This window comes from Triticum aestivum, chromosome 3B (genome assembly GCF_018294505.1).
Source record: "Triticum aestivum cultivar Chinese Spring chromosome 3B, IWGSC CS RefSeq v2.1, whole genome shotgun sequence".
NCBI lineage: Eukaryota > Viridiplantae > Streptophyta > Magnoliopsida > Poales > Poaceae > Triticum > Triticum aestivum.
The window spans coordinates 86,849,639-86,875,925 of record NC_057801.1 but is presented as its reverse complement, the minus strand read 5'-3'; the positions used below and the strand labels follow the sequence as shown (position 1 = coordinate 86,875,925).

Below are 26,287 nucleotides of genomic sequence, written 5' to 3'. Positions count from 1 at the left end.
GATGCTATGTGTAGTTCTGAAACATCGATTAGCTCATGTTGTAATTAAACTTTAATGAACTTGTATGTCTCTTTGGTTTGGACAGTCATTCAACTTAGATGTAATCGATGCTATTTATTAGTAGGAACATGAATTGTGCTATTAATGTCTTGCTTTTCTCTTTCGATCCTTTTGTTGCATACTTATATATTGCTTATGTATTGTCTGTGAATTGCTACTAACATTTTGTTTGGCTAGTGCATAGAGATGCCGTCGTATGTCGTGTACAAGGGTAAGGTTCCCAAAGTCTACGACGACTGGGAGGAGTGTCGGAGACAGGTTCACTGGTTCAGCGGTAACAGTTACAAAGGGTACACCACTAGGGAGGAGGCGGAATCTAGATGCGCGCGCTATCTAGAGAGGAGGGAGCGTTGGAGGAACCGGATGAAGACCAGTTTCAACGCGATGATGCTCATCGTGATGACCGCAGCTCTCTTCTATGTGACGGTAGTTTAGATGATCGATATCGACTTGTAATGTGAAGACAAACTCTCTACTCACGGTATCGAGACTTGTAGTGTTCTATCTTTGTTCGGTCTTTTGAATTCGGAGACTAATATGATGAATTGTATTTGGAGACTAATCTTCTATTGTATTCGATGAATCAGCTGTTGCTGTGTGGTGCTGTCTATATTCTGTCCAATAATATATTTTGCAACCTGTGCAAATATCACAAAAGAAAAAAAATCCCTAATATTCATACTAATGGCGCACCACTCAGCACTCTAATGGCGCACTGCAGAAAGGATACTAATGGCGCATCACCCTCAAGTGTGCCATTAGTATGCCAAAGCACATGGGTAAATATGGCCCCCCTAGAAGGCATACTAATGGCGCATGTTGGCCTATACTAATGGCGCACTGCATGGTGCACATGTTGGGCTATACTAATGGCATGGTGCTAGTGGCGCACTAGTAGTGCGTCATTAGTAGGCAAAACTGGTGCGCCACTAGCAGGTCTTTTCCTAGTAGTGGATGTTTGAGTCGGACACGTGTAACCCGGAATTATCATATAAGGTCATAGCGGGTAGCCAAAATAGACTGGACATAAGTTGTGGGCTAAAACATAGATCACGAGAGGGGTGCTCCAGGCGCCCGTGGCAAGGGTGGCTGGACCAGCCGTGACGTGGTGGTCGAAGCGTTGTATGGTGGTCTCGAAGGGTCTGTATCATGTGATTGGTACATGGGAAGGCGCACCCGTAATCATGCTCAGGAGATTAGCCACTTTGGTTACAAAACACCGCGTGTCCCGTCTACTCCCTCTGTACCAAAATATAAGACGTTTTTGTAAGAGGTTGTACTTTTCTGCAATGATCAATTCACGTATTTTGGAACAGCCAGATTGCAGTGTAGTGAAAGTAGTGCTCAATCAAGTCTATGGCCTCCTAGGACAAAGAGGCAAAAACCCAACTTTTAAGAAATAGAACTTCAAATTGCAGGAGAACTACTTTGTACTCCAAAACAAATTGCCAGTAAGCAGCTGGAGGTTTTTCCCGTTCCCTCGCGTCGCCCTCGCGAGGGCGACTCGGGGGCGACCAACCTCCCTGTCCGCCTCCCCCCTTCTCGTGCTTTCCTCGCCGCCGCCGGAGAAGGGCGCCGGGTCCCCCGCACCGCCGCTCGGGCCTAGGGTTTGAGGCGGCGGCCTCTGCTGGTGAGGGTGGTGTCGTCCCGGCGGCGGGCGGCGCTCGCCGGTGTTGAGGGCCGCATCTACTCGGCTGCGCGGGCGGCGAGTTGGCGGTGGATGCGGGCGCCACGTGGAGGGATCCCCTGCTGCTCTCCTTCGCCAGATCTGAAGACGGTGCCCCCTTGCCGCTGCTTCCTCCTCCTCAGTCCGGCCAGATCCGGTGGCTGACTGCACGGATGTGGGGTTGGGAGCTATGGCTCGGAGTAATTTCTTGGCCGGCTGTGGCGGCCATGATGCCGGCGGCGCTCCAGCGTTGTTTCCTTCTTGAAGGCAGCTTCGAGATCCAGCTCTCTCCCTCTCGTCCTCCCCCTGCACCTGGGTGAAAACCCACAACTTTGGTTGGGCGGCGGCGGTGCCCGGCTCCGTCACCTTCTTGAAGGCGCCGCTTTGGGTCCGCGGGGAGGTGGGACAGCTGCAGCGCGTTCTTGGCGTTCCTGATGGCGGCGTTTCTCTCTTTAGTGGTGTCGCTTCGCCATGGCGGTCGGCTGGTCCGGCTCATGGTGATTGTGGTGCTCAACTCTTCGCCGTGTCTTCCTGGGGTGCTCCCGTTCAGAGAGGCTGGAGGTGGAGCGGCTTCGTCTTGCATGGAGCTTCGGTGGAGATGTCAAGTCATGCCGACCGATAGGTGCTACGCCTTGTCATGCCTGGTCGGCAGGTGCTACGCACGACATATCTTCCAAAGACTTCAAGCTGCGTCGGCTGGTGGTACTTGGCAGCATGGTGCTGAGGTGTATCAGTGGCGACCGCGACGTGCTCAGCTGTTTGCGCGCAGGGAGGTGCCGTTGGGCGTCATGGTGGCGTCGACGATAGCTGGACCGAGCAAGGTTGATGCATCAGTACAGTTCTGAAGATGGAGCGGTGGCAGTTGGCGGCGGCGGCCTCTGAGTGCACGCCGGACCGGTGAGACCCATGCCCGGCAGGCGTCCTGGATGGGACCTCAGGTCTTAGATGTTAGGTTTGGATGCGATGTCTGTTTAGTATTAGGCCCAGGCTATCTGCGCCCCTTCATCAACTGGATATGTGTAACGACAGTTTGTTGCTTAAACGGCGGCTTTAGTATGACTATTGTATTACTTTGTACTCCCTCCGGTCCTTTTTTGTCTGTGTATTAGGTGCAGCCCAGATACCAAGGAGGGGATGGATCTACTATCCCTATAAAAGAAAAAGAGGGCGGAGAACCAATCCATTTTATCCGTCTAATCCTAGAATCTAACGATCAAGATCTTCCTAATGTTTGACATCAAACACAAACAGAGCAACCCACTAATCCCACCCACGATCGATCTCCCGTCAAAAGAAAAACCAAAAAAACCCACGATCGATCCGCTCGGTACTGCTTCGCCCCCACCCAAAAAATCCCCGCAACCAACGCGAAGCGGCGCCTACCCGCTCGTTTCCGTCCCCGACTCCCCCTCCATCCCCATCCTATTCGCTCTACCGCACCAGTGGCACCACCCACCACATCGCCAGCCTCCCGGAATCCGCTCACCTGCCGCCGCCGCCGCCACCGCGGCCAGAGGCCACGCACCCCACGCGGCCGCTCGAACCCGAGGTCAGATCCAAACCCCAGCCACAGGTCCGAATCGCGCCGCAAATTTTCTATGTTTTGGTACGGATCTAGGGTTGGCCGTGGAATTCCGGGGGCGGGGGCAATTCGCTCGGATTCCTCCACGGCTCGGATTTCGTGCTCATGGCGGCCGGGCGCCACAGAGGGCACAGGGGCTATGAGGCGAGGGAGCGGGAGCCCGACGCCTAGGCCGCCAGGAGGAGCCAGAGCCTCGGCGGCCGCACCGGAGCGACGCCGACCGCCGCCGCGACGGCGGGCGCAGCAGCGGTGGCAGGGAATTCTCCAACGGCTATGGCCACCGCCGCTCGCACCCGCCCAAAAGCCGCCTCTCCAAGAGGCTTGGGGACCAGGGGCCCGGTGAGGTGCTCAGCGGGAGTGCGTCAGACGACTCTGGTGGGAGGTCAGGCAGAGCGGCGGGGGAGAATACCATGTCCAGTTCTAGCAGGGAGGGCGAGGTGGCGGTGGGGGCGCCTGCTGCCCCTTCGCCCAGCAAAAAGAGGAAATTTTCGCCCATAATTTGGGACAGGGATAGCCCAAAACCGCCGCCGTTACATTCTGGTGCAGTGACTGTAAAGGGAGTGGTGGTATCCGCATCTGCTGATATAGCAAGTGACAAGAAAGTGGTGGAGTCCTCTTCTGCTCAACTCCCTCCCCCTCCCCCGCTGCCTCCACAGGGGCACATCCCAGAGAGGTTGGTCGTGGAGAATTCACCGATGGATGTGGACCTCGCCGTTGATACTGACAACACTGAGCAGTTGCACGAGCTGGAGGATAATAAAGTGCTTGAGGTAGAGGAGAGTGAAGTAAAGGAGGAAGAGGAGAGTAAAGTAAGATATGAGCAACTGGTAGTATTTGTTCATTGCCATTTTTTGCATGTATGGGTATTAAATAAATATCTCCATATGGAATTGTACATCAATGGTGTGCTACAGTACTAGAGATATATTTATTTCCTCATTTTTGATAACCGTCCCAAAGGACGGGTACACATACAACAAGTATATTATTTCACCTGTTGAGCACTCATGATTGTACCCGTACAACAAGTATTTGCAGTTCTGACCTACGAGTTGAGTATTTACATAGTGATTTTGTATTAATATATATTTCCCTCAGCCACTGGAAGATTGCAATTCTGAGCACTCCCTGATTGTACCCATACAACAAGTCTTATAGTTCTTTCATAAGAGTTGAGTATTTCCATATAACTTCTGTACTAATAGATATTCCGATCAGCCAGTGAAATGTCCAATTTTGTGGATCACCTCATTTTGCAACTCTGATCTATCTATAATATTTTTCGAGTTATCAATGTTGTATTCATCACATGGGGAATATTTGTTGAATTAAATCTGAGCCTACAAGTGATATTGTTATCTCTGTTTATCTCATTTGTTGAGCAATGATGTTATTTTTAAGGCTGCTTGTTGAGCAATTCCATGGTCCTGGGTTCACACTGAACATTGCACCACCTCGCCTCTCATCGGCGCCGCCGTACCGCCTACACAGCCTCCGAGTCAAGGCGTTGGCGATGCTCTTCTTCCATGATGAGGGTGAGGGACATTGATTCCTCCTCTTCCTAATTCATTGTCTTTTTGTTCTTGAATTGCCCCTTTTACTTGTTTGGTCACGAGACTCTTTTGCTGCGTGTGATTGATTTGGCAGTGATTTTGGCGTGAGTGCGGCATCTCTCCTTCTGCTCCTTCCAAACTCTCAAATTGATTGTCTGCAGCTCAGTCAATCTTCTGGTTTCATCTGGTGAGGAATATGATAGACTTGAAGAAAAGACTGGGTGTTGGCCGGCGTGGTTTTTGTTACTTCCATTCTGCGATTCTCAGTTAGTTGCATCATTGTCGACAGGGAGGGGGATGACGAGGACCTGGCCCTTGTTTGTGGTGGTAATATTTTCCTAAATGCATATAGAGTAATCATAATCTCTTGGATCCATACAATTGACTTTGATTCTATCAATCTTACAGAGCAACCATATACCAGGAGCGAATAGAAGATGCTGCCATTGCCAATACCTTAGAAGGATGATGAACCTTCTAAACAAATGTATTTTACTACTTTTTTTCTGTTCAATCAAGTTGCTGGAGCCTTGCTAATGGGTTCGATTATGTTAATATGTTCGTTTGAAACATGAAATTGCATATTATGATGTTTCAAGTTAACGAATTGCACTGGCTTGTTTTTAGTCAAAGTATTTTGGATGATATATAGTATATTGTAACACCAAATTCAAGAATACTTTGTGCAGTTCTGTAGCATAACTTGCTTGACCACAAAGATGGGCTATGAACCGATTGTAACCTCTCTTTTTTTTTGCAGGATAGATGATTGTAACCTCTCATCATGCGATTATCCTCTCTTGTAGGATAAACTACTTTTAGTGAAAGTAGTTGTCGCCAAACATATTGTATGTGTGCCTATCACCAACTTTATGAGAAAAGATAGACCATGTGATGAAGTTCTACACAAGATATATTTGTTTCCAAGGAAACTATAAGGGTTCTTGTTTTTTCTCTTATCATTTTACCACATGGTCTTCTTATACCAGGTTACAAAATGTGAGTTATTCTTGTACTGGTAATCCTTTTCTTTAACTGTGGCACAGTGTATTGACTTAATTCTTGGAATATTCTGTGGTCGCAACTGTATGTATTTCAGATTGGATGCAGTTACAATTATCTCAAGGCTAATGACACGCTAGATTTTCCATACTTCTAGGAGTGTTGTACATATGCAGATTCTTATGAAGGTGCATGTCATCAATTTCTGGCTTCCTTTTATCTCGGCAGATATTGTTCATATTTTTCGGACGCATAAAATTTTTGGTGGTCAGTCTATTTGTGCACGAATGAACTTCCATAATTTAATAATTTGGTCGTCTATGGTAGCACTATCAACTGTTATTTACATGAAACCATATGTATGTTCATTATGCTTTATTCTCCTACCATGATGTGATTAACTGGTAATTGTAGCCTATTGAAGTTCGAGAACAGCATAGCATATTTACCACAATTATTATCGTTTCCTTATGAGATTTCTAGCTAGAAAAGCTATTTACATGGTATGCATTACCACAACTCTCTCGGATCTTGCATTAATGTATTGTAGCAGAGACGTGCATTGCACGTGCACATTTACTATGGGGATGATGATGCTGAATTGGCTTGCGTAGTTTCTGTTATCATAATCGGCATCTTGTGCACTGCCGTTTCATCAAATATCTAACACAACTTTGCCATAGCCATACAACACCATGAATCTGTCAAGCAAAAAGTGACACCATCAGGCAACCAAGGGATATAATAGTATGGTACCACATGATAATTAATTAATTTAAACAGAGATATACAAATCTTTTGTTGTTGCTTCCTATAAAGCAAAGGGCTTCAACTTCAAAATAGTGGATTACATATGCTTCTTAACTGTTTTTCTTTCACACAACATGCATGGCATTTTTTTTTTTGTGATTTTAGTTGCTCGGATGGTCAACAACGGAGGACCACATCGTGCCATCGCATAGGTACAATCCGGCCGCACCGCCGAGGACAAACAAGAGCTGGCGCCATAGCCGCTGATGACCAAGAATGGGTGTAGTTGCCATTTCTTTTGGCAGGCAAAATGGCCTTAATGTACAGTAACAAGAGTTGGGGTTGTTGCTGGCCATAGGTAGCAAGAAAATGTATTGAGATTTTGAGATTCAAAGAGTGTCCTTTCTAATGCCTCTATTACAGTCTGCACATCTACACACATCAAATTTATTTATTTTTCCTAAATTCTTCTCCTGATATCTATTAAAAATGCCATTGCAATATTTATATTTCACTTTATATTAGTAGTAACATATTGTACCATGGCATTCTTATATTCAGAGTAAAAAGATATTCATAGCTTTTTCTAAGGTATGTGAACATAACTTCTTTTTTTGAGCTCATGTGAACATAACTTCTTAGTAGGCCCAAATGCTCAATTACCTATTGGATTGAATTATCTGAATATTTCAATTAAATGACATGTTAGATTTTTTTGAATATAACCTAAAGAGGCAATTAGTTTATTTTGTTTAAGTATGTGTCTCCTAACTTGAATGAATGCTAAATTTTTATGTTACGGTTATAAATGCGTTGCAGGTGCACACTTTTTATTGTTGCAATGATCCTATGTATTCATCCTAACGTAATTGAACTTGCTTATCGAGCAGTGCATAGTTCCTGGTGGTATAAGCTAGGCATAGTTGGGACTTCCAGGAAAAACTGTATATCTGAAAGAGCAAAATGCCATTTAGAATGTACATTCTTATACTACAAGCTTGTTATTTGTAGTTACTATTCTTCCGGTGCATGACCATAAGGATATTGGGGGCATGTATGTGCCATGGCACAAAGACCAAAGGGTGGGAATCAGTAAAAAATTGCACAAAGGAGGTGATATGGTTCCCATTGTTTTTTCATTTTGGATTGTTGTGGCCAGTATTGAGCACTGGAGATAAATGTTTCAAATGTGAATTGGGCATTTGGTTATTTCGCAAAATGAGGATGCTCTAAGAGGCGAAATGTTCAGAATTGTATATCACATTTTTTGGTTGATTTTATTTGACTGATTGCATCCTAATTAGAATCTATCAAGATTTTTTCCTGCGATTATACGTGCGTTGCACGTGCACGTTTACTAGTTGCTTAAAATTGGACGAGTTTGCCCCTGTTTATCGCAGAGAAAGGCCGGGCTAGTTAATGTGCGCATGCAAACGATTGACTAGCTTGCTGCATGCCTAAATTCTCGCGTACTCCCTCCGTAAACAAATATAAGAGCATTTAGATTACTATTTTAGTGATCTAAACGCTCTTATATTTGTTTACAGAGGGAGTACATACTTTTCTCCCTCTCCATCTCTCTGCATGCGCGTTGGAGAGATAGATAGGCTGTTGCCTTGCCTTGGGAAGATGCAAAAGGCATTGGAGGGAGAGATTGGAGTAATTGCGGGTGCATGCATGCAGGGGCACTGCTGGAAAGACCGGCCAAATATGCCAATGCGCAGAGCATTGCGAAAAAACCGATTTTTTTTATACGCAAACAAAAGAGGACCGAAGGGAGTAAGCTCTTGTGAGAATAATTAATAAAGTGGTCGTATGCATCGGCCAGATACAGAGGCCAGGGTCATTCTCCTTTTCTAAAAAAAAGCAAGCGGCTGGATGACAGTGTCAGGGAGGGGAGTCAGGACGACTGAAATTTAAAATAGATCGCGTACGCCGGATCCAAGTGGCAACTGCACGGCGAGGTGGGAACCGCCGGAATCTAGCCATAAATTCAGTTGCCACCTGTACAGCAATGTCCGAAGCCCGAGCTAGCGCAGATCTTGAGACCGGGCTGCACGTGCATGCCTGCCTGCTTTGCTTGGTTCCGCGGCGTCATTAACCTCGGCCAGCTTAAACAAGTTGGAGAAACCTCGGCTATGCTAACGAAGCATCGTCAACCTCTACAAGTCAAGATCAAGTATTCTCTCCGTTTCTTTTTAGTCTGCATATAAGATTTGATCAAAGTCAAGCTTGATAAAGTTTGACTAACTTTATATTAAAAAATATCAACATTCACAATACGAAATCAATATTTTCTGATGCACCATGAAATGTATTTTTATATTATATAATTTTAGTATTGTAGATGTTCATAATTTTTAATATTAAATTTGGTCAAACATTTTGTAGTTTGACTTTGACCAAAACTTACACACGGAGTAAAAAGGAAAGGAGGGAGTAACTCAAAACTAGGTCAGCCTTCCTCCCTATAAATAGGAGCAGGTGCTGAACGTTCTCCAAACCACCAGGAGCTAAACGTGTAGTCGTGTAGTAGATCCTACTGTACTCTTATCTTTTAGGAATCTATCAGCAAGATTCAGGTGCCGCCACCTAATGGAGATCCTTGCCCGTCGGCCGGCGCGGATCGATTCTGCTCGCCGCCGTCTCGTCGTCCTCCTCGTCTCGTCGCCGTATCCTCTGGAGGCCCGCGCCATACATGGTACATAGGTTTATGCATCGATAACGGCAGTACGTAGGTAGGACTAAGTTGGTTAGCTGCTATAATTTGTTTTGCTTTGCGTTATGTATTGGCCAGGAGCGCGCGAGCCGCCGGCTGCGCGTCTTGATGGCCTCGCAGCTCGTCGGAGCCAGCTGCAGATCACCGGCGGCAGGAAGCTTTTACTGGTCCCAGTGCCACCGCCTCCGGCTCCGAAACCCAGGCCTCCCATAGGCCCTCAGCCGAACAACCTCTCGCCGCCGCCATTGACATGATCCGCGGGATCGTGCAGTAATGTGGGCTGCAAATTTGAATTATCCGGAATAAAAACCAAGGGAGACTCCGAAAGGACATCATTCGATGGAAACGAAATTCTAAACTTAAAGTCATTGGGCCTGTCGGAGTAATGGGCCACGAGTAGGCTAACTCGAGCCCGAGAACCTTTCAAAACATCGGGGCCGACTGCGCCCCTCAAGACCCCACGATGAAGAGCCGCCTCCTGGGAGGCGGCGGCGACTGTCCCTCACGGCCGAGTCCCAGGGACGGCCTCGAGATGAGCCGACTCTTGGCTGACGACTTTGAGATGATCCGACTCCTGGCTGGCGACTTCAAGATAAGACGACTATGGGAGTAGGCCCGCGACACTAACCGCCTCCTGCCTTCGCCATGATGGACGGGGCAGGGTACGGTCGTTGCGTGGCCGTCTCTACCCTGCCTGCGAGGGGCTGGCATGGCTACAGTGCGCCGTATCACTGGAGATCTCTATCGTGGCGCGGCACTGTTGCCATGCCTGCCCTGACCTCACCCTCAGTGGGCAGCGCACTATGCCCACGACGGCCTACCTGTACGGCCCGGAGACGGCGGGGCCGCCCGTCAGCGGGAGAACAGAAGACGGCGAGAGCGCCCCGAAGATGGACCCGTGGGAGTCGGCCCCCTGGAGTCGGCCGGCCCCTCCCACGGGCCCCGCACGCCATTAAACAGACAAGACGGGGAATGGCGACAGTGATCGTCTGCCAGACGGTGGCACTGTTGCCATGACCCCATGATCAAGCCAGCGTCATCAGAAGCGCCACTACAGTACCAGACCTGTCAGCGGGGCCCGCCTGTCGGCCCCAGTAGTCAGCGGAGAAGACGGCGGCCTGAGAGACAGACGGATGGGACCCGCGCCCAGCCGGATTACCATTGTATCCCTGGGGGGCAGGCCTATATAAGCCCCCCGGGGCACCCATGCAAGGGGGATAGCTTCTCGAGGATTAGACCCGATCATATAGGAAGGAAGGAGCTAGCCTTGCCCTCTCCTACCTCCAGAAACAGCTCTAGGAGCAATCTTGTAGTCACTTTGCCATAGTGATCATGCGGAGACCTCGCAGAGCAGCAGTAGGGGTGTTATCTCCTCGGAGAGCCCTGAAGCTGGGTAAGATCCGCCGGCGTGCATGTCTTCGCCTCATCCCGTTTCCAGGCACCGGCGACGTTCTACTCGCTCCCACCATGATAAGCCATCCTTTGGCATATGTCGTACCCAACCCCCGACATTTAGCGCCCATCGTGGGGCGAGGTGCACCGTCGTTCGGAGACCTGCTCTGGACGGGAACCCTGTTCCTCCCTGGCGAGCACAGCCAGCCCGGCACGCCAGACAGAGTCTGCACCGACGCGCTGCACGGCGCTGAGATCGCCTGCGCAGCCAGCTGCCTCGCCGAACTTGTCGGCGAGATTCGCCTCTCCGACGAGCCTGCATCCGACGCAGGCACGGGCGGCCCTGAGAGCCTCCTCACGGGCCTCCTCGACGAACTCCACTTCGCCGGCGAGCCTGCCGTAGACCTGGAGTCCATAGGCTCCACCGACCCGATGCTGGTCAACTCCGACACCGCGTCGCTCGACGCGTTCCCCACCAACGTGGTGGTCTACGACGAGCCGCTCCCTTGCGCAGGGAGCGGCGGAAGCACCGTCACGGAGGTTCTCGTCCTCGACCATGGCGAGCGCTCCGGCTAAGGCGCTCGCGACCCGCTCGACGCGGCTTTGCGAGACCTGTCCGCACCGATTCCGGGAGACGCTGACGCCGAGACGCTGGAGGCGCGCCGCCTTCAGCTCATGGAGGGCGCGAAGAAGCTGGCAAGCATGAGACGCTTGTCAGAAGCCTACCAACATGCGATGGATCGCGCCGTGGGCGGATCGCCGGCTCCGACTGGGCCTAACCGCCTAGGCACGGTCCGGTAACGCGGCGTGGCAATCGCCAATCTGTTTGGGGCCGATCGCCTTGTGTATGCCACGCCTGCGGAGAACATCCGCGCCGCCCAGGCGGCGGCGGACGAGCTCAACAACTTCGAGGCCGAAGAGCGCCGCCTGATGACGGAGCGAGTTCAGCAGCTCCTCGACGCAGCTGCCGCGCAGAACGAAGCCGGTTGCCGCACGGAGGCGCTTCGGCAACAAAACGACGACCCGCCACCCCGCCGAGATCAAGGCGCGACGTCTCGGACGCCGACTGGTGGAGTCCGCGGAAAGAAAGACAAGGAGCCGGCTGTCAGCCACAATCGGACTCGCATCACCATCGAGCGCGATCAAGACGGCCGCCCCAAAGCGGTGGAACGGCGGGACGACTATCTGCCTCCCCCTCCTCGCAGAGAAAGGCGAGTCTCCCTGCCACCCGTAGAGCATCCGACTCTTGGCGACCGCCTTGGCCGTCGAGAGGGTGTCGGAGAGAATGACGCCCGCCACCGGATCGGCCGACTTCACCGATCCCTGGCGCTGGAAGAAGAAGACGAGTTGGGTCCTCCCTGTTTCGAACCCCGCATCCGAGATGAGCCTTTTCCCAAAGGGTTCACGCTCCCCCGAGACACGCCCAAGTACACCGGCACCGTGAAGCCGGAGGACTGGCTAATCGATTACTCCACGGCCGTCAATATAGCGAACGGCAACAAGCGTGTTGCCGTAAGGTATGTTCCACTCATGCTCCAGGGCACGGCCCGGACATGGTTGAACAGCCTGAAGCCCCGCAGCATCAACAGCTGGGTCGACTTCACTGAGGCTTTCGTCCGCAACTTCACAAGCACGTACAAGCGACCTCCCAAGCCTCGCCAACTCTCCTTGTGCGTGCAAGGCCCCGACGAGTCCACTCGCGACTACCTCACGCGCTGGGCCGAGCTTCAGAACTCTTGCGAGGGCATGCACGAGGTGCAGGCTATTGAGTACTTTACTGCCGGGTGCAGAGAAGGCACCCTCCTCAAGCACAAGCTCCTCTGCGACGAGCCGGAGACCCTCGACGAGCTGCTGGTCACAGCAGACAAGTACGCCACAGCAGACTCCTCCATGAAGGCGGAGATTCAAGTTAGTGCGACTGGCAAAGTAGCCCCTCAGGCTCCAAGAACTCCGGCTGGGGACACCAGTCGGCGGCAGCAGCAAAGCGACCACAAGCGCAAAGCCCCACAGCCGGCTTCCAACAACTGGCAAGTGGCGACAGTCGAAGACCAACAGCCGGAGGGGCAGCCTCCGACCAAGCGACAGAAAGGCAGCAAGTCCAACTGGTTGCCGGCCTTCTCCTACAAGCAGACTCTAGATGGCCCCTGCAAGTTTCACAGCGGCGCGAAGCCGTCAAATCACACTACCCGGAAATGCCACTGGCTCACCAGAATCGCCAAGGAAGACGGCCTACTCCCTCCCCCGCCTGCTGGGCCGCCGCCTCCATCGCCGCCCCAACAGCCGGCTGTCAGGCCAGTCGGCGCAATACAAGACGAGTACCCAAATGAGCACCGAGCCTATGTGGTGTTCACCAGTGTGGCTGACGATCGACGCAGCAGGCGGCTGCAGCAGCAAGAGGTGAATGCAGTCGCGTCAAGCACTCCAGAGTTCATGCACTGGTCTGAAAAGCCTATCAGTTGGAGCAGAGCTGATCATCCAGAGCTGATGTCGAGTCCGGGCTCCTACACCCTGGTCTTAGGCGCCACACTCGCCATAGATAGGCGGGCCGCTCGTTTCTCGCGAGTACTGATAGACGGAGGCAGCAGTATCAACATCCTGTACAAGGATACCATGGAGAAGTTAGGAATCAAGCAAAGACAGCTTCAGAGCAGCCGGACTGTGTTCCACGACATTGTTCCTGGCCTTTCCTGCTCGCCAATCGGCAAAATCCTGATAGATGTCCTCTTTGGGGACAAAGATCATTTTCGCCGAGAGCTAGTTTGGTTTGAAGTGGTGGACCTCGAAAGCCCGTACCATGCGTTGCTTGGCCGACCTGCTTTGGCCAAATTCATGGCGGTCCCCCACTACGCCTACCTCAATATGAAGATACCGAGTTCCAAGGGGATTCTAATCGTAGTCGGCGACTACAGAAAGTCGTCCGCTTGCGCGGCCGAAAGCAGTCGGCTGGCCGAGTCCTTGGTGATCGCAGCTGAGAAGCGGCTTCTTGATCGGGTTGTGGCGATGGCCGGCAAGCAGCCCGAGATGCCGCCCGCCCCCAAGGAGTCGGAAGCAGAAGGATCGTTCAAGCCGGCCAGAGAAACGAAGAAGATACCCTTGGACCCGGAGCACCCAGAGAGGTACGCTGTTATGGGTACAAACCTTGACAGCAAATAGGAAGGCGAGCTCGTCGATTTCCTCCGTGAGAATTGAGACATCTTTGCATGGTCCCCTAAAGACATGCCAGGTGTACCGACGGAATTCGCCGAGCACAAGTTACATGTCCGGTCTGATGTGAAGCCCGTCAGGCAGCCCTTGCGCCGCCTATCAGAAGAGAAGAGAAGAGTTGTCGGAGAAGAGATAGCCCGACTCCTGGCAGCCGACTTCATTATGGAAGTGTTTTTCCTAGAGTGGCTGGCCAACCCAGTCCTAGTGCTAAAGAAGAACAAGCAGTGACGGATGTGTATCGACTACACAAGCCTCAACAAAGCCTGCCCCAAGGATCCATCCGCTCTGCCGAGAATTGATCAGGTGATAGACTCCATAGCCGGATGCGAGCTGTTGAGTTTCTTAGATGCATATTCTGGATATCACCAGATCAAGCTGAACCCGGCTGACAGATTGAAGACCGCCTTCATCACGCCGTTGGGTGCCTTCTGCTACCTGACCATGACGTTCGTCTTGAGGAATGCCGGCGCCACCTTTCAGCATTGCATGCAGAAGTGCCTCCTCAAGCAACTCGACAGAAATGCCCACGTCTACGTGGATGATATGGTGGTGAAGACGGAAAAGCGTGGAACACTGTTGGGATACCTCAAGGAAACCTTTGAGAATCTGCGCCGATTCCAGATCAAGCTCAACCCCGAGAAGTGCGTCTTCGGAGTACCAGCCGGCCAACTTCTTGGCTTCCTGGTCTCTGAACGCGGCATAGAGTGCAACCCTGTGAAGATCAAGGCCATCGAGAGGATGGAAGCACCCAAACGACTACTAGATGTGCAAAAATTCACCGGCTGTTTGGCGTCCATCAGCCGATTCATCAGTCAGCTGGGCGAGAAGGCTCTCCCCTTATATCAGCTCATGAAGAAGATGACCTTTTTTGAGTGGACTCCCAAGGCGGACGAAGCTTTTCTCCAACTAAAGAAAATGTTGACTACGCCCCCTGTGCTGGCGGCCCCGACTCCCAAAGAGCCCATGCTCCTGTACATTGCCGCCACCAGCCGGGTAGTCAACACAGTCATCATAGTCGAGCGCAAGGAGGAAGGCAAGGCGGTACCTGTCCAGAGACCGGTATATTACCTGAGTGAAGTACTGTCGACCTCCAAGCAGAACTACCCCCACTATCAGAAGATGTGCTACGGCGTGCACTTTGCCGCCAAGAAATTGAAGCCTTACTTCCAGGAGCATCCAATCACTGTGGTCTGCACAGCCCCACTTGCCGAGATCATCGGAAGCCGAGATGCTTCGGGCCGAGTGGCCAAGTGGGCCATCGATCTGGCTCCCTACACCATCTACTATCAGCCCCGCACCGCCATCAAGTCACAAGCACTGGCCGACTTCCTCGTCGACTGGGCCGAGACCCAGTACCTGCCGCCAGCACCCGACTCCACCCATTGGCAGATGCATTTCGACGGCTCCAAGATGCGCACCGGCTTGGGAGCTGGCGCCGTCCTCACTTTCCCCAAAGGCGACAAGCTCAGATATGCGTTGCAGATCCATTTTGCCGCCTCCAACAACGTCGCTGAGTACGAGGCGCTCATTCACGGGCTCCGGCTAGCCAAAGAGCTCGGCATTCGCCGGATCCTGTGTTATGGCGACTCTGACTTGGTGGTCTAGCAGTGATCTGGCGATTGGGACGCCAAAGATGCAAACATGGCGAGCTACCGTTTCCTTGTGCAGCAGCTCAGCGGATACTTCAAGGGGTGCGAGTTCCTCCACGTACCAAGGAATGACAACGACCAAGCAGACGCCTTGGCACGAATCGGCTCCACCCGTTAAGCAATACCATCCGGCGTCGCCCTTCGGCGCCTCCTCAAGCCGTCTGTCAAGCCTTCACCAGAATCAGACTCCATCTTTGTGCCGGCTCCACCCGAAGAAGTCGGATCCGACTCCAAGAGCGCTCCAGTCGAAGCCGGCATGGGGACTTCAGAACCCGGCCCGAGGACTGTGGCGACCAATCCGATGACTCCAGAACTCGGCCCGGGGACTGCTCCAGTCGGCCCGGGGACTTCATCAATCCAGCAAGCGGCTGCGGACTCCAACCCACCGCCTCCCAGCCCAGCCGCCCTCGTCCAAGTCGCAGTACTGGTTGTCGAAGAAATAGCAGCACCCTCATGGGCACAACCCATCCTCAAGTTCCTGGTGAGCAAAGAACTGCCAATTGATGAAACCTTGGCTCGCCAAGTACAACGCCGAGCGGCGACCTACACCATAGTCAACACAGAGTTGGTCAGGCGCAGCATCACTAGCGTCTACCAGCGTTGCGTCGAGCCAGAGCAAGGCTAAGCGATTCTCAAAGATATCCATCAGGGCGAGTGCGGCCACCATGCAGCTTCAAGAGCACTCGTCGCCAAAGCATTTCGACACGGTTTCTTCTGGCCGACTGCCCTAGAAGAGGCCAAAGAATTGGTTCAAAAGTGCAAAGGGTGCCAGAAGTTCCGCTCCAAGCCACATCAGCCGACTTCGACACTCAAGACTATCCCCATCGCCTGGTCCTTTGCGGTTTGGGGCCTGGATATGGTGGGACCATTCAAAACAGACTGAGGCAGACTAACTCACTTGTCGCGGTGGACAAGTTCACCAAGTGGATAGAAGTAAAGCCCATCAAGAAGTTGAATGGTCCAACCGCAGTGACTTTCATCACCGACATCACGACTCGGTACGGCATACCGCACAGCATCATCACCGACAATGGCACAAACTTTGCCAAAGGTGCCTTGGCCCGTTTCTGCGCGACTCAGGGCATCCGATTGGACTTAGCATCCGTTGCCCATCCGCAGTCAAACGGCCAGGTAGAGCGAGCAAACGGCCTCATCCTGTCTGGCATCAAGCCTCGACTGGTCGAACCACTGGAGCGTTCGGCCGGCTGTTGGCTTGACGAGTTGCCAGCCGTCCTCTGGAGTCTGCGCACGACTCCAAACAAGTCAACCGGCTTCACACCCTTCTTCCTCGTCTATGGTGCTGAAGCCGTCATCCCAACGGACATAGAGTTTGACTCTCCGCGAGTCACCATGTACACCGAGGAAGAAGCAGAAGAAGCACATCAAGATGGTGTCGATCTGCTGGAAGAGGGCCAGCTGTTGGCACTCAGCCGGTCCAGCATCTACCAGCAGAGCCTGCGCCGATACTACAATAGGAAGGTCAGGCCGAGATCTTTCCAAGAGGGCGACCTTGTGCTCCGGCTGATCCAGCGAACAGCCGGCCAGCACAAGCTGTCGGCGCCTTGGGAGGGCCCCTTCATTATCAGCAAGGTGCTGGGAAACGACTCCTACTACCTGATCGACGCTTAGAAGCCCCGAGCACGCAAGAGGGACGACTCCGGCAAAGAGACAGAGCGCCCATGGAATGCAAATCTTCTCCGAAGATTTTACAGTTGATGCAGTATGTATCATACTACCCTTTGTATTAAAGTACCAAGACTTCGGGCCCCCCGAGACGAGCTCGGGGACTGCACTTTTTTGTCATATGTATGATAAGAATTATGCCTTCGAGTACATTACTCTTTATTATGCCGCTTGGCACCGGGCTCGACTAGTCGGCCCGGGGACTCGCCACCTCGCGCTATGAAATGCTTCCCGCAGTCAGACAAGTAGTGTGTGGCGCCTAAGCCATCTCCTGTCAGAAGCCGCAGCTCGCAGACCAACTGTTTGGTAGGCAGGAGTAAGGAAGAACGGGTGCCCACACGAAAAATGGCTAAGGACCCAAAGCACAAACATAGCCTAAGACGGCTTCCAGCCTCTCTCAAGCAAAAGCCAACTCATGAGTAGTCGGCTTGCCGCTTTCTTCTAGCCTCTCTTAAGTGAAGCCGACTCGTAAGTAGTCGGCTTACCGCTTTCTATCCGACTTGTTAAAAAGACTCTAAAATGGCCAAGTACTTGCCTTCCCAAAGTAGCTAAGCGTTTGATCCAGTGGCAGTCCGCAGAGCGGTTGTCTGACTGGCAAGGCGGCGACTAAGGGAAGGCAGCAAAGGAAAAAGCCAAAAGAGCAATGAGCGAGGAAAGATAGAACTCGGATAAATATTTACATAACATAGCCCCTTGGTCGAATCTTCAAGTAGAATTTCAAAATACACCCCGCGGGTGGAATTGTTTGAATTAAGAAAGTTCTTCAAAGGCTACTAAGGCAGATAAAATGAAGGCAAAGACGGCAGCCTAGGAGGCGGCATCCGGGTTCGGAGGGTCGGAGGAGACGGCGGTGTCAGGCGCCGGGGCGGCCGACTGCGCTGTCTCGGCTTGATCGTCTCTGGCGGCAGCCGCCTTCTCCGATGCGGCTCATTGCTGGAGGTGCGGTCGAGCTGAGGCTGGTCGCCGTTCCGTCTTCTGGCGCCTCCGTCTCACCTTCGTCCTCCGCCTCGCCTTCCTCCCCGGCGCTGGAAGCAATCACCTCCGCCGAGTCCTCGTCGTAATCCGGGTTCATCCCGAACCACTCTGGCGGCGCCTCCCTGCCGTCTTCGGCCCGATTAGGGACGAAGATGCTGGTGTCGGCATAGTCGGCGATCGCCGCAGCACGAGCGACGAGGGCGTCTTCCACATCTACCAGCTCCGCCTGGGCCTCTGACCGGAACGCGGCCAGACGGTCCAGGTCCAGCCCTGGATACCACGCCTTGATGAATTCCAAGGCCCGCCGCGCTCCAGCCCGGGCCGAGGAACCCTTCCAAGCCTCAAGACGACCGGCTGCGACCTCCAGGCAGTCGGCAGTCCGACTGGCAGTGCACAGAACCGGCATGTACGGCCACAGGGCGGCAATGGCCTGGGCACCGGCACATTGAAGCCGGCGCAGCATCTGATGGGTCGGTCGCAGACGAGCCTCGATGCTCAGTAGCTGCTCATCAAGGGTCCGGGGGGCGTTGGCAGCAATCTCCGCACCGTCTGCCCTCCGCGCCTCGCGATCTACCTCGATGGTCTGAGTGGCCGCCTGCGAATGGCCAGGGAAGAAGTCTGCCAAGACAAAAAAGAAGCAAGTCAGAATCAGGAGTCGCCCGACCCGCAGTCGGTGGCTCAAAGAAAGTAAAGAAACTCACCGTCGACGATGTCCTCAATCTCATGAAAGCCGGAAGTCAGCTGTGCCTCCTTGTCGGTCCAGGAGGAGCGCTCGCTCTCGAACTCGGCCAGGAGCGCAACCTCTTTCTTCTCTGCCTCCTCCTACGCCTTCTTGAGCAGCTCCTTCTGCTCCGCCAGCTGTGCGGCCAGCAGATCACGCTCCGCGGCAAGCTTGCCGCACTCCTCCCCCTTGGTGCGCAAGGCGGTGTTGGCCTCGCCCAGCTGCTGCTGAAGAGTGGCGTTGGCCTCTGAAGAATAAAAAAGAAAGACATTAAGTCGTCAACAAGAAAGTCGCTGAGAAGATCCGGCCCGACTGCGCAACAGTCGGCCCGAATCTCGGGGACTACAGCCCGCGGGTGCGCCAGCGCGTCTCCGCGAAGAAGAAGGAAGACTCACTCCGACTCTCTGACAAGTCGGCAGTCCGCTTGCTCAGCTCCTCAGCATTGCGGTTGAAGGCAGTGACGCGGAGGTTGTGGTACTCTTGCAATAAGAATTTTTAGACGAAGATAAGTATCGGAACTTGCCAGAAGGAGTCCCGAGCCGCCTGCTCAGCAGCCAGCCCGAAACTCGGGGACTACACCCAGTGGGTGCGCTGGCGCGCCCCCACAGAGAAGAACAAAGAAAAGCAAAGTCAAAAATGAAGCATACCCGGACGGCTACTCGCGACGCCAGGTGCGCCTTGGTGCATCTCTGGATGGCGTCGCCATCGGCTCGCAGCTTCGCCTGGATGTCCAGAAGCGCCTGGTTCAGCGGGCCCGTGCTGCCTCCTCGCACCCACCCAACGGGCGCGGCGCTCGTCGCCTCGGCGTCTGGGATGGCCGAGCTGGCGGCGCCGGTCTCCAACGGGCGTGGAGCCGAAGTCGCCTTCTCGAGGCGGCGGCGCACTGGCGAGGCGACTTGAAGGAGCAGCCTCGCCACGGACTCATCCTTAGTCGGCGGCACCGGCGGGCCTGCCGGCTGTTTACCTTGCGCACCCCCAGACGGTGGCGGAGGCGGCGGTGGCGGCATGATTGTGTCCGACATGGAGCCATCACCGCTCTCCCTTTCCATGACGGGGTGCTCGCCGCCGGCTTCCCCAGTCTGCCCCGTGAACTCCGGGGGCGGCGGCGCGGAGTTCAGCGGAATGACAAGCAGCGTCGACTGGTGGTGCGCGGCCTCCTTAGCTAGCCGCCTTGCCGCAACGGCGGCTTCGGCCTCGTCCAGCTTCCTCTGGGCGGAGGCAGCCGCCTTCTCGGCCTCCGCCTTCTCCAGACGGGCGGCTTCGTCCTCGTCGCGCTTCTCCCGCGCGTTCCGCTCCGTTGCCTCCCGAAGGTCGGCGGCAGGATCAATCCGCCTAGTACTGGCGGAACTCTCTGCCAACCCCATGACGGAGGCGGCAGCGACCCTCTCGAAGGTGAGGGGAGCCCTGAGGCGAAGAAAGCATGTAAAAGATTTGGACAAAAAACCCACCAAGAGCAAAACAAGTCAAGAGCAGAGGCACTTACGCGGAGACCAGTGGCGGCTTTTTCACTTCCTTGCGGAAGCGGTTGGCCTTCGCGATCGCCTCCTCCCTCTGGGTCACGGCGGCCGCCCCCTTGAGCTTCTTCGGCCGGCCGCCAAGAAAGCTCAGCCCGGCCCGGCGCCTCTTCGCGCCGCCTTGACCACCCAAGCCGGCGGCGGAACTCGCACTAGGCTGGCCGGCCCTTGATTGGTGGCGTGGGGCGGCTTCCCCCTCGGCATTGTCATCAGGCCAGTCGGCAAAGGTGGCCGACGGCCTGAAGCCTCCTCCTCCTCCTCCTTCGGCGTCGGCCTCCATCGCCGCGGCCCCCAAGTCCGGGTTATTGATGTCACTCTCCGCTCGATCGGGGACGATATGGCGGGCCGAGCCCGCGGTGCCGGCTGAAGGCTGGATGAGGGGGTTCTGACTCAAGAAAAACCAAAAAGATTAGAAGTCTGATTCAGCTGCAAAGAAGACAAAAGAAGAAGAAAGATGACTTACGACAGGCGGGGGGTTGGCGCGTGAGTATGGCTCCTTGCCGAACTGCCAAGTCGCCGCGAGGTTACAGTTTGAGATATAGTTCACCATGTCCGCCACCTCCGCGTGGGGCATGTCCTTGGATCAGAGCCGACTCGGATCCTAGTGGCCGCTCATGTGACAGATCAGATGAGGTCGGCCATGAAGCGGGAGGACTCGGCGTGCCATGAAGGCGGCCAGCAAATCGGACCCGGTCAAGCCCTCCGACTACGTCAGAACTCGGAGTCGCGCGACGGCGGCGGCACCGACGGGAGTCAGCGTCTTGACCCGGTGGGACCAGTTGGGGAGCCTCCCAGCCGGTTCGCCGGCTTCAAAAGGAGGCAGGTTGACCCAATCGCCGTCTGCGGCGACGTTCTTCACATAGAAGTAAGAACGCTGCCACATCTTCACTGACTTGATCAGCGGGATGGCGGGGAACGGATTGTCAGCCACCAACCTCCGCATCGCGATGAAGGCGCCGCACTGGGCTGGCATGCCGGTGACGTGCGTGCCGAGCTTTGGCTGGAAGAACTCTCCCCACAGTTCGATTGTGGGGTGAACACCGAGGAAGCCTTCGCACAAGGTGGCGAAGGCAGCCAGCAGCACCACCGTGATCGGGGTGAGATGGTGCGGCTGGAGCCCGTGGAACTCCAAGAAGGAGCGTAAGAAGCCGCTCGCCGGCAGCCCCAGGCTGCGCATGAGGTGCGAGCGGAATACGACCCGCTCGCCCTCCTCTGGCGCCGGCGATATTTCCCTCTCTGGCGCGGCACGGGCTCGCACTAGGTCCGCGCCAGGGAGGCGACGCATCTTGCAGAGGAACTCGATGATGTCGTTGTCCACCTCGGAGCCGTCCCACACGCCGGAGCGCACGGCTGCAGGTGCGGCAGCGGAGGAAGAGCTCATCGTCGCAAGTGTGGCGTAGCTCGGTGCGGCGGCGGTGAGAGGAAGAAGAAGCAAGAAGGAAGCAAGGGGAGTAGGGGAGATGGGCGCGCGTGCTTCGCCGCTCCCTTCCTCCCACCTACTTATAGGCTCATAGGGCTGAGAAGCCGATGGGGCGGGCATGGGATTAACTGCGTCCCGGCCCCCACGCCCCCACGATTTACCACACGCAGTAACTGCGTGCAGTTACGGTGTGGGAAACCCAACCGTTCGCACGACCGCAGCAAATCCGCTCGGGTGCCGAGCCACGGTAGTGGCGGGCCCCGCCTGAGGTCCTGTCCCGTCGCGCGCGTGGGTGGGCAGACTGACCCTGCCACATGGCGCCACGCGACGGACCCGCAACGGGTGGCTGCCCGGAAGCTTATCAGGCACGCCGCCTGGAACCCGCCATGACGTTCAAACCCTCTAAAAGGCAAGACGGGCTTCTGCGAGCCCGACTCCAGCTAGTCAGCCTGGAGGAAGACGGCGAGCGAGGCCGAGATTCCACCCCCGGAGAGATGAAACTGTTAAGGCTCCCCGGCGCGTCCCCCGCGGTGCCTCACCAGCTTCGGGGACTACTGTCGGAATAACGGGCCACGGGTAGGCTAACCCGAGCCCCAGAACCTTTCGAAACATCGGGGCCGACTACGCCCCTCAAGACCCCACGATGAAGAGCCGCCTCCTGGGAGGCGGCGACGACTGTCCCTCACGGCCGAGTCCCAGGGATGGCCTCAAGACGAGCCGCCTCTTGGCTGACGGCTTCGAGATGAGCCGACTCCTGGCTGGCGACTTCAAGATAAGACGACTATGGGAGTCGGCCCGCGACTCTAACCGCCTCCTGCCTTCGCCACAATGGACGGGGCAGGGTACGGTCGTTGTGTGGCCGTCTCTACCCTGCCTGCGAGGGGCTGGCATGGCTACAGTGCGCCGTATCACTGGAGATCTCCATCGTGGCGCGGCACTGTTGCCATGCCTGCCCTAACCTCAGCCTCAGTGGGCAGCGCACTGTGCCCACGACGGCCTACCTGTATGGCCCGGAGACGGTGGGGCCGCTCATTAGTGGGAGAACAGAAGACGGCGAGGGCGCCCCGAAGACGGACCCGTGGGAGTCGGCCCCCTGGAGTCGGCCGGCCCCTCCCACGGGCCCCGCACGCCATTAAACAGACAAGACAGGGAATGGCGACAGTGATCGTCTGCCAGACGGCAGCACTGTTGCCATGACCCATGACCAAGCCAGCGTTATCAGAAGCGCCGCTATAGTACCAGACCTGTCAGCGGGGCCCGCCAGTCGGCGGGCCCCAGTATTCGGCGGAGAAGACGGCGGCCTGAGAGACAGACGGTTGGGACCCGCGCCCAGCCGGATTACCATTGTATCCCTGGGGGGCAGGCCTATATAAACCCCCCGGGCACCCATGCAAGGGGGATAGCTTCTCGAGGATTAGACCCGATCATATAGGAAGGAAGGAGCTAGCCTTGCCCTCTCCTACCTCCAGAAACAGCTCTAGGAGCAACCTTGTAGTCACTTTGCCATAGTGATCATGCGGAGACCTCGCAGAGCAGCAGTAGGGGTGTTATCTCCTCGGAGAGCCCTGAAGCTGGGTAAGATCCGCCAGCGTGCATGTCTTCGCCTCATCCCGTTTCCAGGCACCGGCGACGTTCTACTCGCTCCCACCATGATAAGCCATCCTTTGGCATATGTCGTACCCAACTCCCGACAGGGCCCCCTCCCCCCCCTTCCTGGCCGCTCCCGCGAGCGCTGCCGGGGGGGGGGGGACCCTAGCACACGGCCTCGGCCCTTCTCCTTGCTCTTCCTTTCCCTCGCCGCCGCCCCGGCGTGCTGGCGGGCAAAGCCCGGCCAGCTCGGGCAGCGGCGGGGCCTCTTCCCCCCACATGGCGCTGGATGGCACGGGCCATCTGGGCTGGGCGACGGCGCGGCGCGAGCTCAGGGCGCGGCGGCGCGGCTGCGGTGGCTAGCGACGGGGGCGCGGCCTACAAGCGGCAGCGTGGAGTGGCTGGTGCGGGCTGGGGCGTTCTCTGCTCCCGGCGGCGGCGATCTTGGACGCGACTCAGATCTGGCGCAGCGGCAGCGTGGGTGGCCTGGGCCCCTGTGGTGGCAGGGCTCCGACTCGCTGCAGGTGGTGGCCAGCTCCGGTGGCCGCACTGCTGCGGCGCTCTCTGGTGGTGGCGGGCCTGCCGGCCCCCGAACAATCCGGGATGGCAGGTGCCGCGGGCTGTGCTCGTCATGGATGGGGCTGCCACGGCGTGGTGGTGGCTCTTGGCGATGGTCGGGATCGTCTCACGGCGGCGGCTGGACTTCTTCGGCGTCGGTCCGTCAGTGAGCAGCCTGTGCATGCCTTCGACCCCTCTCTCGGTGCCCGGGTGCAATCTTCGTCGGAGGGTTGGCCCGTCCCCAGCTTTGGTCCATCGCTCGTCTCGCGCCCGGGCTGCAGGACCGATCTCTCCTCGTGCCTGGCAGCAGGACCGAGCCCATCTTGCGCACGGCTGCAGACCGCTCTCGTCTCGCGCCTGGCGACTGGACCGAGCTCGTCTCGCACATGGTGCAGCAGGACGAGTCGATGGAGGCCAGATGCTTGGGGGCGCTCAATCTCTTTGGTTGGTGTACCGGCGGTCTTGGGTGAGGTGGTGTTTAGGCCTTGGAGGCCGGGGCGGCGGCCCTGGTGGTGGTTCCGTGGTGCTCATGGCCAGATCCCATGGCTCGGTGTTGCTCGGTGACTATGGCCGTGGGGGCGGTGTGGTTACCGGGGTGTGGCGTTCGGTGGCAGTGAGTGTTGGACGGGGTGAAAACCCGCTCTTTCTTCGGACGGGCCGCCAGCGGCGAAACTCGCTTCCTTCCTGAAGACGTCGTCGCGGCTCTCATTGCCTGTCGTGTTGCTCCAGGGGAAACTCTGACCCTCGGGTTGGGCGGTGGCGGCGCTCCAGTGTCGTTTCCTTCCTGAAGGCGCCGCCTTGGAGCTCACGGTTCGTCATAGGTGGCTTCATCTCATCGCAGTGGCGTGTTCACGGCGGCGGACCCCGGTGGCTATTGTAGTGCTAAGGGAAGTGTTGCTGCGTTCAGCATCTTTGTATCCTGCCTTGGGTGTGTGCGTGTGTTTTGGTGGCATGCGTTTGTACCGTGCTGCCGTGGATTGTGCTTTATATATAAAACGGGGCGAAAGCCTTTTTGGGTAATAAAAACCGAGGATCTTTTGTTTAATGTTTGTCAATGAAGCACCCGGAGCTCATGTAGAACGTACTCCAAATTTGAATTTATAGTACACATCCATGTGTTGAGCCCCCAACTGGAATTATTGAACTTGCTTTACACTGTCTGAATTATGTGTACATCTTGCCTTCAGTTTGCATGGTATTAATGAAACTTGATTAAGAGTGGTCGAAACTTCCTAAAAAATCTCATGAAACTCAATGAAAGTTGCTCAAAAGTTAATGAGAGTCGATCATTGTTGAAATTGTTTCCCACCTTGCTCCGCGAAAGCATTTGTGTACGAGTGAAACTACAAGTATGAGATTTATTAGCTTCTAGGAAGCCAGAGCTAAATCATACACTCACCCTTACTGCTTCTTTCATATGGTTGGTCAGTCAGATGTTCGATATGTGTCGAATATATGCATGAGTTTGACTACAAGTGGATTTATAATTACTCATATAAATAGAACAGTCATTATTCTCTGATTTAAATGAATAATCGTCTCGCACTAAACAAGATCCAGATATAATGTTCGTGCTCAATGCTGGCACCAAATAACAATTATTCAGGTATAAAACTAATCCCGAAGGCAGATGTAGAGGTAGCGTGTCGACGGCGATCTCATCAACTTTGGAACCATTACTAATGCGCATGGTCACCTCGTCCTTAGTCAATCTTCATTTAATCCATAGTCCCTGCTTCGAGTTATAAATATGAGCAACCGAACCGGTATCAAATACCCAGGCACTACTACGAGAATTAGTAAAGTACACATCAATAACATGTATATCAAATATACCTTTGTTCACCTTGTCATCCTTCTTATCCGCCAAATACTTGAGGCCGTTCCGTTTCCAGTGACTAGTCCCTTTGTAGTAGAAGCACTCAGTTTCAGGCTTGGGTCCAAACTTGGGTTTCTTCCCGAGAGTGACTACTTGCTTGTCAGTCTTTTTGAAGTTCTCCTTCTTTTTACCCTTGCCCTTTTTCTTGAAACTAGCTAGTGGTCTTGTTAACCATCAACACTTGATGCTCCTTCTTGATTTCTACCTCCGCGGCCTTTAGCATCGCGAAGAGCTCGAGAATAGTCTTATTCATCCCTTGCATATTGTAGTTCATCATGAAGTCTTTGTTGCTTGGTGGTAGTGACTGAAGAACTATGTCAATGAGTCAATCATCTGGAATATTAACTCCCAGCTGAGTCAAGTGATTATGGTA

The 26,287-nt window shown here is 54.6% G+C and overlaps 1 pseudogene; it reads left to right on the top strand.

Moving 5' to 3' along the window:
- The first annotated feature begins 3,718 nt into the window (after nucleotides 1-3,718).
- Nucleotides 3,719-26,287, top strand: part of LOC123067350 (LEAF RUST 10 DISEASE-RESISTANCE LOCUS RECEPTOR-LIKE PROTEIN KINASE-like 2.4) — a 67,319-nt pseudogene continuing 44,750 nt past the window's right edge.